This window comes from Aotus nancymaae, unplaced genomic scaffold (assembly GCF_030222135.1).
Source record: "Aotus nancymaae isolate 86718 unplaced genomic scaffold, 86718_ANA_hifiasm-v0.15.2.pri h1tg000064l_1, whole genome shotgun sequence".
Classification (NCBI taxonomy): domain Eukaryota; kingdom Metazoa; phylum Chordata; class Mammalia; order Primates; family Aotidae; genus Aotus; species Aotus nancymaae.
This window is the reverse complement of record NW_026988479.1, coordinates 13,135,611-13,149,667: the sequence shown is the minus strand read 5'-3', so window position 1 is coordinate 13,149,667 and position 14,057 is coordinate 13,135,611.

The window sequence follows — 14,057 nt, the reverse complement described above, 5'->3', positions numbered from 1 at the left end:
AGACCAGCCTGGCCAACATGGTGAAACCCCGTCTCTACTAAAAATACAAAAATTAGCCTGGTGTGCTGATGTGTGCCTGTAGTCCCAGCTACTGGGGAGGCTGAGGCAGGAGAATTGCTTGAACCTGGGAGGCGGAGGTTGTGATGAGCTGAGATTGTGCCCCTGTACTCCAGCCTGGGCAACAGAGTGAGATCCTGTCTCAGGAAAATAATAATAATAATAAATAAAAATATAAAGATGTAAGTATATAAATAATTATTTGGTACAATGAAAATGGCCAGAACCAGGGGATGATTTTAAACTAATCACTTAGATAACTATTAGGCTGGTACAAAAGTGATCGAGGTTTTTGCCATTAAAAAACAATCAATGGTAAGGCTGGGCGCAGTGGCTCATGCTTGTAATCCCAGCACTTTGGGAGGCTGAGGTGGGCGTATCACCTGAGGTCAGAAGTTTGAGAACAGCCTGACCAACATGGAGAAACCCCATCTCTACTAAAAATACAAAATTAGCCAGGCTTGATGGTGTATGCCTGTAATCCCAGCTACTGGGGAGGCTGAGGCAGGAAAATTGCTTGAATCCACGAGGTGGAGGTTGTGGTGAGCCGAGATTGTGCCATTGCACTCCAGCCTGGGCAGTAAGAGCGAGACTCCATCTCAAAAACAAACAAACAAAAAAAGGCAAAAACTTCTATTGCTTTTGCACCAACCTAGCATTTCCTCAAAATTAATAAGTGGCTTCTGGCCGGGTACAGTGGCTCATACCTGTAATCCCAGCACTTTGGGAGGCCATGGCGGGACACACAAGGTCAGGAGTTGCAGACCATCCTGGTCAACTTGGTAAAACCCTGTCTCCTCTAAAAATACAAAAAAGTAGCGGGGCACGGTGGCGCGTGCCTGTAATTCCAGCTACTCAGGAGGCTGAGGCAGGAGAATTGCCTGAACCCAGGAGGCGGAGGCTGCGGTGAGCCGAAATCGCGCCATTGCACTCCAGCCTGGGTAACAAGAGCGAAACTCCGTCTCAAAAAAAAAAAAAAAAAAAAAAAAAAGACTAGAGACAGCTTAAAAATGCTGTTTTTTAAAATGCAATGAGTGGATATTAATGGGATCCTGGTTTTAAAAACATCTGTAAAAGACCTTTGGGTCTAGGTGCAGTGGCTCAGGCCTGTAATCCCAGCACTTTGGGAGGCTGAGGCGGGAGGATCACGAGGTCAGGGGTTTGAGACCAGCATGGTGAACCCTCATCTCTGCTAAAAGTACAAAAAAATGTGCCGGGCATGATAGTGCTAGCCTGTAATCCCAGGTACTCGGGGTTGAGGCAGAATTGCTTGAACCTGAGAGGCGGAGATTACGGTGAGCCGAGATCACACCACTGCACTCCAGCCTGGGTAACAGAGTAAGACTCCGTCTCGCGGGGAGGGGGGAGAAAAAAAGACCTTTGGGGGGAAATTGAGATTTAGATATAGACTAAATATTAGGTGCTATTAAAGAATAATTGCTGGCCAGGCACAGTGGCTCACGCCTGTAATAGCACTTTGGGAGGCCGAGGCAGTCAGATCATCTGAGTTTGGGAGTTCAAGACTAGCCTGACCAACATAGAGAAACCCCGTCTCTACTAAAAGTACAAAATTAGCTGGGCGTGGTGGTGCTCGCCTGTAATCGCAGCTACTCCGGAGGCTGAGGCAGGAGAATCGAATGAATCTGGGAGGTGGAGGTTGCAGTGAGCCGAGATCTCGCCATTGCACTCCAGCCTGGGCAACCAGTGTGAAACTCCGTCGCGCGCGCGCACACACACACACACACACACACACAAAAGAATGCTCATTTCTGTAGGATGAAAATATGGCCATAAAAGAAGAATGCTATTTTAGGTGATACTTTCTGAAATGTTTAGGGATACAGTTGATGATGTTTATAACTTATTTTCAAATGAGCCGGCAAAAAAAACTTTTTATAATGTATAGATAAAGCAAACTTAGCAAAATATTAACAATTGTTTAGGTGGTCGGCATTTAAGTGTTTATTTTATTATCCTTTCAACTTTAAAATATTCATAAAATGAAGTTGGGGAGAAAAGAGTAAAGATCCAGCTATCATCACTATAGTGATTAATTTTTCACGAGTGATGGGAAGACATTCAAATACTGTATGTCTTTTGATTTGATACCAATGGAACATATTACTCATCTGTGAGGTATTCTAGCCAAAAATGTGTACCTTAAAATTATCAAGGATTTAAGCAAAATTATCAAGGATTTAAGCCAAACTCCCAGCTTACAGTAATATGGGAGTTAAAGTGACCATCTAAAGGACACCATAAAGAAGCAAGCAGGAAAATTTAGAAGATGGGATGTTGTATAGGACAGCCGCCCTGGTTTTTTAAATAAATTGGTGTCTTGAGAAGAGGGACTGTCTTAGATTAAAAGAGAATTAAGATATATAATTAGAATCAGTACCTGTTCCTAGGTTGGACCCTGGTTTAGGCAGACAAGCTACAAAGAACGTTTTGAGAAAACTGAGAAAATTTGAATCCAGACTGAGTATTAGATGAGATGAAGATATATCTGTTGCCTTGTGCCTGTAATCCCAGCTACTCAGGAGGCTGTGGCACAAGAATCACTTGAACCTGGGAGGCAGAGGTTGCAGTGAGCCAAGATTGTACCCTTGCACTCCAGCCTGAGCAACAGAATGAGACTCTATCTCAAAAAAAGAAAAAAATAGAAAAGAAAATATAATGTAAGAAAATGGAAAGAAAGATTATTAGCTGAAAAAAAGCATGTTACAAAGCAGTATGCACAGTGTGCACTCATTTAATTTTGGTTTTGGTTTTGTTTTGTTTTAATAAGATAGGGTTGCACTATGTTGCCCAGGCTAGTCTCAAACTCCTGGGCTCAAGCATTCCTCCTGTCTTGGCCTCCCAAAGTGTTAGGTTTACAGGCATGAGCCATTGTGCCCAGCCATGTGCTCTCATTTAGATTAAAAAAATGAATAAATAAATGTGTATAGAGTAACATGTAGAAGGATACCCACTCAAGTGTTATTATCTATAATCTTGGGATGGTAGAAACATTTTTTTTGTTTAGCTGTATTTTAAATTTTCTACAGCATTTATATAACTACTTTTGTAATTAAAAGAAATATTAAGATTATGAAAAATATGTGTTATAACAACTTTAAAATTATATGTTTTAAAGTTGTAAAAAAAAGTCAACTTTAAAAGGGCTGGCAGCACTTCCTTACTAATAGACTGTCTTTAAGCTGTCAGTGGCTAAGATGTTTTGCAAGTTCTCAGTGTTGGTATTTTTCTGAATTTTTGGACATAGTCCTTCTGAGACTATGTGACCACTGTGTTTCATTTTTATTTTTATTTATTTATTTTTTTTCTTTTTCTTTTCGTGATCACTGTATTTCAAAACACCTTTAGCATCAGTGCTGGGAGAACAAACCAAAATCTTAAAAATAAAGATAAATAATAAACTGTTATATTTTTAGCAATGACCAAGGACATATAGGAAAAAGCAAATCATTTTTACAGTGGGATTCCAGTGTGACAGCTTTAGAAGGTCATTTCCACATTCAAAGCCTCTGTCATGGAGGGAAAAAAAAAAGGCAGCATTGTGTGTAGCAAAAAATTCCAATTGGGTGTGGTGGGGCTCACGCCTATACTCCCAGCACTTTGGGAAGATCACTTGAGACCAAGAGTTCAAGACCAGCCTGGGCAACATAGCAAAACTCAGTCTCTACAAAAAGTACAAAAATTAGCTGGGTATGGTGGCCTGCACCTCTGGTCCCAACCATTTTGGAAGCTAAGGTGGGAGGATTGCTTGAGCCCAGGAGGTTAACACTGCAGTGAGCCATAATCACACCACTGCTCTCCAGCCTAGGGGACAGAGGGAGATTCTGTCTAAAAATGTCCAACAAAAAAAAAAAGAAAGAAAGAAAACTTCCATGCTGGTAGTCAGCTCCAATCCAGTCATTCATATTTTTTTCCTTTTTTTTTTTTTTTTTAAATGGAACCTGGAGCTGAGTGTGGTGGCTCATGCCTGTAATTCCAACACTTTGGGAGGCTGAGGCGGGCTGATTGCTTGAGCCCAGTAGTTTGAGACCAGCCTGGGCAACATGGCGAAGCCACATCTCTAGTAAAAATACAAAAATTGACCAGACATAGTGGTGCACACTTGTAGTCCAAGCTACTCAGGAGGCTGAGACAGGAGGATCACTTAAGCCCAGAAGGCCAAGGCTGCAGTGAGCCATGACTGTGTTACTGTACTCCAGCCTGGGCAACAGTGCTAGACACTATCTCAAAATAAAATAAAAATAAAAATGGAAGGGGCAAAGTAGAGAAAAGCAGACTAATTTAAGTTACATTTTAGGATTGATAGATAAATGCACATGCAAATGGAAAATAATGTAGTTGCCATGGAATGCTTTAATTTGGCACAGATTTGATTTCCTTACTTCATGGGCCAGGAACTGGGAAGAAGTGTAGCATAGGATGAATAGGAAAATGAGAAGTCTGCCTTCTTGTTTACTCCCTAAATAACTAGAAGAGGAGAAGTCTGTCTTCTAACATCACCTGTTAGGTGTTACCAAAGTACTGTGCATGCATGTGTGGTTGTTAAGTACTGGTGCATTAATGCATTTTTCTCACACTGAATGATAGTGTGGCATCCTTGTTAAGCATGATATGTCACTTCATTTGATTCCTTTTTCCAGGACTCAAACTAAAGAAAGCCAAAAATCAAGCAAGCAAGCATGCAGCTCTCTTGCAACTTGGAACTACACAGAAGTTTAGATTCCTCTTTTTTTCTTTACAAGTTTAGATCTGGGATGGCATCTAGAAGCCCCCTCTTCCCAGCCCTCTTGCCAGTCTTCTTGTACTTAACCAGAAAAAATGGTACATGACTAACCTGGGCATTCCTACTTAAGTTTCTATTTGTGTGTATGTGTGTGGCATGGGGATAGGGGATGTGGGTGTGGGGTTCTGGAGCATGAGATAATGCTTGGAGAAAGGAGCCCAGGGCAATAGCTTGTCTGTCCTGTGTTAAGGGTGTCATGGATAAGCTTGATTTGAAAGTTATATAGTATTTGAGAAGTACTCTTCCAGCTCAGAAATACTGTCACTTCTCTTATGCAGTTACTCTTTATAAGAACTATTTAGGTGATGCCTCCGTTTTTTTTTTTTTTTTTTTTTTGATACAGAGTCTTATTCTGTCACCCAGGCTGGAGTGCAGTAACACTGTTATGGCTCACTGCAGCCTTGACCTCCTGGGCTCAAGTGGTCCTTCCACCTCAGCCTCCTGAGTAGCTGGGACTACAGGGATGAGCCACCACACCCAGCTAATTAAAAAAATTTTTTTTTGAATCCCAGCACTTTGGGAGGCTAAGGCAGGTGGATCACAAGGTCAGGAGTTCAAGTCCAGCCTGGCCAGCATGGTGAAACCTCATCTCTACTAAAAGTACAAAAATTAGCCAGGCATGGTGGCACATGCCTGTAATTCCAGCTACTCAGGAGGCTGAGGCAGGAGAATCGCTTGAACTCAGGAGCGGGAGGTTGCAGTGAGCTGAGATCATGCCACTGCACTCCAGCCTGGGTGAAAAAGTGAGACTCTGTCTCAAAAAAAATAATAATAATAAATAAAAATAAAATAATGTTCTTTTTTTTGTAGAGATGGGGTCTCACTATATTGCCCAGGCTGGTCTTCTACTCCTGGGCTTAAGCTATTCTTCCGCTTTGGCCTCCCAAAGTGCTCAGATTACAGGCGTGAGCACCTCGCCTAAGATTTTATTTTTGATTCAGAGATGGTCCAGTTCTTTGCAGTTTGCTATTTCTGTGACTTTAATTGCTTCCCTTGAATTCTTTGTTTCTGTTAGCCCCCTTACTAGTAACATTTCCTATATTATCTTTACATCTTTCATGTAAGATCCATAATTGTGTTCCAAAGGTTAATTAAATCTCAGAAACTCCCAGGCTTATGAGAGAGATTATTATTATTATTTTGAGATAGAGTCTCTTAATTATAAATCTTCTGCGGCTTGGGCAAAGAAAAGAAAAAAAAAGAAAAAAGAGAGTCTCGCAAAAACAAAAAAAAGAAAAATTAAAAAAAAAAGAGATAGAGTCTTGCTCTGTGGCCAGGCGCCAGGCTGGAGTGCAGTGGTGCAATCTCAGCTCACTGCAACCTCTGCCTCCTGGGTTCAAGCATTTCTCCTCAGCCTCCCTAGTAGCTGGGACTACAGGCAAGCACCACCACGCCCAGCTAATTTTTGTATTTTTAGTAGAGACGGGATTCACCATGTTGTCCAGGATGGTCTCAATCTCTTGACCTCGTGATGCACCCGCCTCAGCCTCCCAGTGATGGGATTACAGGCGGGAACCACGGCCCCTGGCCCAGAGAAGTTTATTTCTAGAGTTAGAAATTGCCAGTGATTTCTGGCAATTTTACCTAGCTTTCTTCCACCTCACCAAAGGACATGACTAACAAAAAAGATCTTTGTGAAGCAGTCATGTCTTAGCTTTCCCATTAATTTAATTAAAGCCTCTAGTACATAGGAAAGCAGAGATGTCTATATAAAATGATGTCTCTTCCTTTCCTGCTTCCAGGGTGATCCAAGAAATTTCTCTCTCCCCATCTAAAACAAGGGTTGATGACACTGCTGTAATTGATGCCTTTTGTTCCCAGACCAAACTGTTTTTTATAGCCTACCCCCTACCAGCGCTTTCCAAAGTGCCACTGCCATCAGCTCCGGAGGGAATCCCTTCCTCAGGCTTCCTGGGCAGCAGCTGCAGGGTGATGGCAGGGAGCACAGAATGGGAGGAGAAAGCAGCTTGCAGACAAATGGGCGGCTAATCAGACCAACAGCCCAATCACTAGACCCATAAAAAAATTCCATTCCCCACCTCCACTAACCTCATCTGCATTTTTTGGCTGAGGTGGGGAGAATGCTTCTTGAAAAGTTGTTCTTCATATGGTCTATCAAAGCAGGCTCAAATTACTGCCCCCCAACACCTTTTTCCTTCTCAAGCCAATTGTGCTTATTCAGCCCGATAGTTGTCAAATCACTACAGACCTTACAGATACTAAAAGGACAATTAGGGAATGTTGTGAACAACTTTACGCCAATAAATTGAACAAATTGGATGAAGTAGACAAAGCCTTTGAAAACTGCAAACTACCAACAGTGTGTCAACCTAAAGCACAATTTCTGGGTCTTCCTTTTTTCAAAGTTTGGATCTCTCTCAGTTTTCAAGATTTTTCATTTTAAAGCAGGCTTCCTGAGCTTACTTAATTAGCATTCTCAACTGTTCTCCTAGGAGCTGGTTACTTCTCAGCACAAGTTATCTAATTGTGGGATGGAAAGGGTTAAGCTATTTTATAAGAATAAGCATCTCCATCTTTATGATTTATTGGCATAAAGTTGTTCACAATCTTTTCTTTGGATTATAAAATCCTGATTCTTCTGGGTGGCCTTTATGTTGGGGCCAGAAGGAAAGCCTTTCTGAACTTTATCTAGTGTTTCTGGTCATTGCCAGTGTGAGAACATTTCAAGGAGTCTTTAACATATATATGTGGCTAGTCTTCTTGTCCCAATCAGTCTGCAATGAGGTTGGAGCTTTAGAAACAAGCACATCCTTTTCAGTGGTGCTTGCTTTTATAATGTGTCATTTAGCAAATGGACTGTGAAGAATTAGTCATGCCAAACTCCTAACCATCTGATGACCAGGTACAGACTAAACGTCTCAGATGAAAACGTTTAGACTTTAAGCCTTCAGTCTTTCATTTCAAAGCTCAATTATAATAAATTACAATATCTAATAGCACCCTTAAGTTCTAGTTTAACTTAGCCTGTTAGCACCTTTTATAGATAGAGGTTCAATGTGTAAATGGCAGACTGTCATCAATTCCTTCATGCTTCTCAGATATGATTTGAGAAAATGTAATATTTGAAACTATTGTCACCTTTGTGGTGAGAGACAAGTATGTATCCTAAATTTAATAAAAATGTAATATTATTAGGGTATTTTCCCACTGGTGAAATCATATTATTATATCTCTCTGTTGCTAAAATGGAAGGTGCCAGCCCGAACACACTATGGTGTGTAGGAAGTCAGACCCTTTGTTAAGCTTCCTGTAGGTTCTGGGTGCCCCCGTGCCCTCCTCCTTCAACTCTTCTGTAGCTACCTGGCTCTAACTGGCTCTAAGGCCTGGCTCTAAATTCTCCTAAGCCATCTGAGCTGACCTTTTCGCTGGATTCCCTACCCTTTCCTCTTCATGTAGTCCTTTTCTCTTCCTGTCTCTGTATAGCTAGCTCTATTCTTTTTTTTTTTTTTTTTTTTTAAGAGCCGGGTTTCACCATGTTGGCCAGGATAGTTTTGATCTCCTGACCTTGTGATCCGCCCAGCTTGGCCTCCCAAAGTGCCGGGATTACAGGCGTGAGCCACTGCACCTGGCCCAGCTCTATTCTTTTTAAAGCCTCTTCATCTTTTTTCCTGGCCTTATCTTGATCATTTCCCTTTATATTTAGAATGCATCTGACCCCCACATAGCTGCTATAAAGATTTTGAAATGATCAGATGTGGTGGCTCACACCTGTAATCCCAGCACTTTGAGAGGCCAAGGTAGGTGGATCACGAGGTCAGGAGTTCGCGACCAGCCTGGCCAACATAGTGAAACCCCGTCTCTACTAAAAATACAAAAATGAGTCCAGTGTGGTGGCAAGAGCCTGTAGTCCAGCTACTCTGGAGGCTAACGCAGGAGAATAGCTTGAACCTGGGAGGCAGAGGTTGTGGTGAGCCAAGATAGTACCACTGCACTCCAGCCTGGGGAACAGAGCGAGACTCCATCTCAAAAAAAAAAAAAAGATTTTGAAATGATGAAGCACGTCACAAAGTAGAATAATTTTTTTTTTTTTTTTTTTTTTGAGATGGAGTCTCACTCTGTCACCAGAATGGAGTGCAGTGGCATGATCTTGGCTCATTGCAACCTCCACCTCCTGGGTTCAAGTGATTTCCCTGCCTCAGCGTCCCGAGTAGCTGGGACTATAGGTGCGTACCACCACGCCTGACTAATTTTTTGTATTTTAGTAGAGACAGGGTTTCACCATGTTGGCCAGGATAATCTTGATCTCCCGACCTCATGATCTGCCCACCTCAGCCTCCCCAATTCTGGGATTACAGGTGTGAGCCACTGGCCCTGGCCTAAGTAGAGGAATTTTTTAGGAGGAATGGAATCTTGCTCTGTCGCCTAGACTGGAGTGCAATTCACAATCTCGGCTCACTGCAACCTCTGTCTCCTGGGTTCTCCTGCCTCGGCCTCCTGAGTAGCTGGGATTACAATTGTGCGCCACCACACCTGGCTAATTTTTGTATTTTTAGTGGAGACAGGGTTTCACCATGTTGGCCAGACTAGTCTCGAATTCTTGACCTCAGGTGATCTGCCCACCTCAGCCTCCCAAAGTGCTGGGATTATAGGCATAAGCCACTGTACCTGGCCAAGTGGAGGGATTTGCAGCAGTATACTAATGCAATTTATTGCTGTTCCAGTTGGCCAGGGGACTCAAGTTGAATGAACACTGCCTGTATTGATACTGAAAACAGATCCTATATCCTATTTCCACTGAGTAACTAGGTTTGATTTCTCTCTACTTTTTGACAATCAACAATTGCTTATTGAGTATCTAGTATGTAGCTCATATGTTGAAAAAAAATTTCATATTTATGTTAGTCTGACATTCAGGGCGCCCACAGACTGGCCAGTGCTTATCTTTCTAATGCTTATTTTTCTAAACTTATCTCTCCTGTCCCTGCCTTTATGGATTCTGCTCTAGCTAGAGTGGTCTATTTGCTCCCTTGCTCATTCCAGTCTCCATTTGCTAAAGCCTTTCTCTCCCTTTACCCTTGCTCCCCAACATCACAAACACTGGAAGACCCTCCTCTTTTCTGCTTATACAGTTTCAAGCCTGCAAGATAATTTTCTATAATTTTGCTGTAATACATGTTTATCTCTTGTGCCTGTGAACTACTCATACTTAAATTCTGACTTGGCTAGTGGTTAATAATATATTCCCTTGACATAATGTGCTGGACAGTACATTATGAAGTGCTTTAACATTTGGCCTTTCAAGACAGCAAAGCAATTTTTTTTTTTTTTGAGATGGAGTCTCATACTGTCACCCGGGCTGGACTGCAATGGCGTGATCTCCATTCACTGCAACCTATTGTTTCCCTGGTTCACGCGATTCTCCTGCCGCAGCCTCCCGAGTAGCTGGGATTACCGGCATGCACCACCACACCCTAATTTTTTGTATTTTTAGTAGAGATGAGGTTTCACTATTTTGGCCAGACTGGTCTCGAACTCCTAGCCTTGTGATCCACCTGCCTCAGCCTCCCAAAGTGCTGGGATTACAGGTGTGAGCCACCATGCCTAGCCAATTTTTACAAACATTTGTTTTTTTTTTTAAAGTGAATTATCTGGTAACCTCCCAAACAAGAATAGGTTCAGTCTCCTGACAAAGCAGTTTTTGTCATGACTCCATGACTTCCTAGCTCTGTGACCATGGGGAAAGTTCCTTTATCTTGCTGAGTCTCAGTTTCCTCATCTATAAAATGGGTATAATGGTAGTTCCCATCTCACAGGGCTGTTATGAGGACTAAATGTGATAATATATACTAACAGTGCCTACTGGCACAGAGTAAGCACTCAGTCAACATTGACTATTATTATTTCCCTCTAGTATTTTTACCTAGCTCATTCATATATGAGTTATGTTCCCATCATTAATGGAAGGATTACTATTTGCTGTTATCTATTATATGCCAAGCACTGTACTAGGCACTTTTATTAATACTTATGTTGGCCGGGTGCGGTGGCTCACGCCTATAATCCCAGCACTTTGGGAGGCTGAGGCAGGTGGATCACGAGGTCAAGAGATCGAGACCATCCTGGTCAAGAAGGTGAAACCCCGTCTCTACTAAAAAATACAAAAATTAGCTGGGCATGGTGGCTCACGCCTGTAGTCCCAACTACTCGGGAGGCTGAGGCAGGAGAATTGCTTGAACCCAGGAGGCGGAGGTTGCGGTGAGCCGAGATCGCGCCATTGCACTCCAGCCTGGGTAACAAGAGCGAAACTCCGTCTCAAAAAAACAAAAAACAAAAACAAAAACAAAACTTATGTTATTTGATTCTCACAGCAATCCTGAGGTTAAAATGATTTGATCTAGAAATTAGAAGATCCTACTAATGCATTACCTAGGAATTAGTAGAGCCAGGATATTGAACTGTCTTTTGTTATAGGGGCCTCAGCCACGAACCGAGGATGAGTGGGGAAAATATATTTTTATCCCCTACTGAATTCAATTATATTTGCCTCAAAAGCTTTCCACTGCTGCGTGATGATTTTTCACAGACATGGGAAACTTCTTGTTTTTATTACAGGGCTACCTAAGTGTTGTGTACAAACCAAGTTCCTTCATTTAATGGATTTATTGTATTTAAATCAAGAGAGTGGAATTGGGGCTTTATTTAATTTATGCTATTGTTCTTTGTGGCTGAAAATCACAGGTTCTCTTCCCTTATCACTCAGAAGCCACCTCCAAATCTCTTCTCATTCACCATATTACTAAAGGCACTAATGCCCTTATTTACACCTCACCACTACTTGCTCTTGCTCATATATCTACTTGAAAAGAAGTTTTGCCAATTAATTTAAAACCACCTAATTTAACCCCTTAATTTATAGTTGAAGCAAATAAGTCTCAGGGTGGCTAAGAGATGTGCCCGAGGTCAAGCTAATGGCTGTACCTCAGTTGTTTCTCAAGCTAGGTTTCTGACGCATGCCCAGAATGCCACTCATTATGCCACAAGCCCCTTGAAAAGCAGCCACTCAACAAGGTTGTTGTCATGAGTAGTTAAAAACCTCCACCTGCAGTCTTATTTGTGGCGTTAATAGCACCTCACTTTAAAATATACAAATAAAAACTTCCTTCAGCACAAAATACAAGTAAATGAAATCTTTTTTTTTTTTTTGAGTCGCAGTTTGGCTCTTGTTGCCCAGGCTGGAATACAATGGTGCAATCTCAGCTCACCGCAACCTCTGCCTCCTGGATCCAAGCGATTCTTTTGCCTCAGCCTCCTGAGTAGCTGGGATTACAGGCATGCGCCACCAGACCTGGCTAATTTTGTATTTGCAGTAGAGATGGAGTTTCTCCATGTTGGTCAGGCTGATCTTGAACTCCCGAACTCAGGTGATTCGCCTACCTCGGCCTCCCAAAATGTTGGGATTAAAGGTGTGAGCCACTGAGCCCAGCCTATGAAATCTTAAAAAAAATTTTTTTTAATGTAGAGTTGGAGTCTCACTATGTTGCCCAGGCTGGTCTGGAACTCCTGGACTCAAGCAGTCTGCCTGCCTCGGTCTCTCTAAACACTGGGATTACAGGCATGAGCACTGCGCCCAGCCCAAATAAGCGAACTCTAACCATTAGACTATATGTACGTAAAGAATATCTAACTGGTGCTTTTTTTTTTTTTAATTGAGACGGAGTCTCACTCTGTCACCCAGGCTGGAGTGCAGTGGCCTCAAACTTCTGAGCGATCTTGGCTCACTGCAACTTCTGCCTTTCAGGTTCAAGTGATTCTCCTGCCTCAGAGTCCTTAGTACCTGGAATTACAGGGGCGCACCACCATGCCGGCTTATTTTTGTGTTTTTAGTAGAGACGGGGTTTCACCATATTGCCCAGGCTGGTCTCAAACTTCTGAGCTCAAGCGATCCACCCGCCTCGGCCTCCCAAAGTGCTGGGATTATAGGCGTGAACCACTATGCCAGGCCTGACAGCTGCTTTTTTATAGGCTATATATTTCTAGGAAGCAGAAGAAACTTAGATTCTAACTTCTTCTGTATGGCAGTTGGGACAAGGCATAATCTGAAGGCCAAAACTGTCAGGATAGAGAAACTTAGAAGCTCATAATAGAATTTTAGAATTTTAAAAAAACATTGGGGGACTGTATCATGCAGTCTAATCCAATCCCCTATTTGTATAATAATGATTTTGAGACTCAGGAAGTAATTTGCATGGTATTATAGTAAAATCTGTGGCAACATCAGCAGCATTTTTCCCACAATACTAAATTATCTTCCTTGATTTTCTGAAAATTAAATTGTATTTATAGTCACATAAGATTGCCGGAATAGGCTGGGCATGGTGGCTCACACCTATAATCCCAGCACTTTGGGAGGCCCAGGTGGGTGGATCATGAGGTTAGGAGTTCAAGACCAGCCTGGCCAACATAGCGAAACCCCGTCTTTACTAAAAATACAAAAATTAGCTGGGCATGGTGGCGGGTGCCTGTAGTCCCAGCTACTCAGGAGGCTGAGGTGGGAGAATCACTTGAACTCAGGAGGCAGAGGTTGCAAAGAGCCGAGACCTTGCCATTGCACTCCAGCCCAGGTGACGGAGTGAGACTCCATCTCAAAAAAATAAATACAAAAAAAAATACAATAAATACAAAAAAAAATACAAAAAAATACAAATACTTTTGGAAAAATGTAAGACAACCTTCAGGGAACTAAAATATCACCTTACTCTCCTTTTGGAACATGAGCCTCTTTATTTGGGCAGTTTTATTTGCAGGTACAAATTTTCTCAGCTTTTGGATAGACCTCATGTGTTATTGGCAGAATCGTTTCTCACCAGAAGCATTGGAATTCAGAAAGACAGAAACAATGGAATTTATCTCAGCTCAATAATAAGTTTGAAGAACTCCAGATTATGATATATTCCAAAGTGGCCTCAGTTTTTCAGCAAATTTTAGACTTAGAAAGGTGTCTGAACTGGCCTTGGATCATCCTCTAAGAGAATCAACAATTCTTTTCTAATATCTTAGCCACAGAGGCAACATGAAATGTCTAGCTGTTCAGGAAAGCTTTAATAATATTTTCACCCTCACTGTTTTCTTTTTTGTTTTTTGTTTTTTTTGAAACAGAGTTTTGCTCTGTCGCCAGGTACCAGGCTGGAGTGCAGTGGTGCAATCTCAGCTCACTGCAATCTCCGCTTTCTGGATTCAA